Genomic DNA, 2,412 nt, shown 5'->3' on the forward strand with positions numbered 1-2,412 from the left:
TGAGGTAGGTTACAGTTTAATTGTAGTTAGAATCAATTTAATTATGTTTATACTCCTAAATTGGATGCTTGTTGATTGGTGTTTGGACATGCTTAAATTTGATGATATTTAGATTGTTGATATTTGTATAAATAATTATTGAAAATTTACCTGATGAAATTGTGTTATGACTTTAACTGTACTTGTAAAGTAGGTACATTTGTATGTTGCAAGGTAGTGTAAATTTTATATTGATATTACTTGTTTATGGTGGATCGGGTACCACACCGGTACAGATATGTATATTGATATTACTTATTTATGAAGGATCTGGTACCATGGCGGTGCGAATACATATGTTGATATTACCTGTTTACGGTGGATCGGGTACCACGCCGGTATGGATATTTATATTTATATTACTTGTTTATGGAGGATCGGGTACCACTCCGGTATGGATATGTATATTGATATTACTTATTTATGGTGGATCGGGTACCATACCGGTACGGATATATATGTTTATATTACTTATTTATAGAGGATCGGGTACCACACTAGTATGGATATGTATGTTGATATTACTTGTTTATGGTGGATCAGGTACGTCGCCAATACGGATATGTGTATTGATATTACTTGTTTATGGAGGATTCGGTACCACACTGGTACTGATATCGGTATAGATATTACTTGTTTATGGTTGATTGGGTACCATACCAGTATAGATATGTATATTGATATTACTTGTTTACGGAGGATCAGGTACCACACCGGTATGGATATGTATATTGATATTACTTTTTTATGGAGGATTGGGTACCATGCCGGTATGGATATGATATTGATATACTTGTTATTGAGGATCTGGTACCATGCTGATACGGTACATAAACATAGATTATTCCTTGCAGGTCATGACTATTTGGGCAAAAATAAGTCCCATAGCATGTGTGTACATATTTGTGTTGATTCTGTGGATGTTTATAATATGGTTAATACTTTTGATGATTTTGTGGCTTGGTTGTGAGAACTATTTGACCTTTTATTGATGTATTATTGATTCAATTAATATTGTTATATGAATATATCTGTCTACTTGTCATTTGATTTATGTTGTGTACATCCTATTAAATTGCTTTGACCTATGATACCTACCAGTACATAGTTATTTGTACTAATACTACCCTGTACTCTTTCTTTGTTGAGTGCAGAAAGTGCTCCTGAGGCTTAGACATGACCTTAACTCTAGAGTTTGTTAGCAGATCTTGTTCCAATGGTGAGCACTCCGTGTTTAGGCTATCATGGGTCATCCTATTTTTTCTTGTCCATCTTTCGGGCAATGAAATATTTTTTATTTATTTTATTTTTGGATATCTCTTTAGATATGATCTTTGGTCGAAGTTCTTGTACGATGACTTTCGGATCTTGGAGATTTTAGTAAGTAGTTTGTTTGATTTCTGCATTACTAATGATTAGCTCCAAATTATTGTCATCAAGTTGGTTGTATGATGATATCATTTTAATATTGTCTAAGTGGTTGGATAATGGTTGGGTTTAGATAGTTCTCCCACAGAAAGATTAGTGTGGGTGACACTCACGGCCATTTGGATTGTGATAAAGTTGGTATTAGAGCCTTATGTTCGTTGATCTCTTCATACATGTCTAGTAGAGTCTTACGAAATGGTATAAAGACATCTGTGCTTTTCTTCAAGAGGCTATAGGACACTAGGAAAATTCAAATTCTTCTTTCTTACGTGCTATTACTTAATTTCAATTGGTATCTCGTGATTCTAAATGGTATCTGATGTTTTTCATTATTATTCTCAAAGAAGGGTATGGTTGAGAGGTATGGTGTAGAACTAGTTACCTTTCAATTTCAAAAGGATGCCAAGATATGGTGGAGAGCTTATTTAGAGTGTAGGGATGCAGGTTTGCCTCCCTTAACTTGGACTCAGTTTACTCTATTTTCTAGAAAAGTACGTGCCTCATACTTTAAGATATAGAAAATAGGGTGAATTGACTAATCTTAGGAAGGGGAACATGTCAGTTGTGGACTATGAGGAAAAATTGCATTCATTGTCTTGGTATGCACCTTAGTTGCTAAAAACTGGGGAGGAGAAAATACATCTCTTTATGATGGGTTTGAATACATGTCTCCATATTTTTCCTCTTCAGATGATATCTCCAGGCAAGTCTTCTCAGAATATGATGTATTTTATTAAGAAGGTGGAGGCGTAAAGTAAGAGGGTTATGCCAAGGCAGTAGAAAAAAATGCCCGCAGAGGAGGCAGTTTCAGTGGTTCTTATTTTAGGGGTCTGAGTATATTATGAGTGCAGTGGAGTGAGTTACATTAGGAGGTTTTGTCCTAATTTGAGGCATTATGGTTAGTTTGGCCAGCAGCAGGCTTCTCAAGCTCTAGTTCTAGAAGGT

This window comes from Capsicum annuum, chromosome 5 (assembly GCF_002878395.1).
Source record: "Capsicum annuum cultivar UCD-10X-F1 chromosome 5, UCD10Xv1.1, whole genome shotgun sequence".
Taxonomy (NCBI): Eukaryota; Viridiplantae; Streptophyta; class Magnoliopsida; order Solanales; family Solanaceae; genus Capsicum; species Capsicum annuum.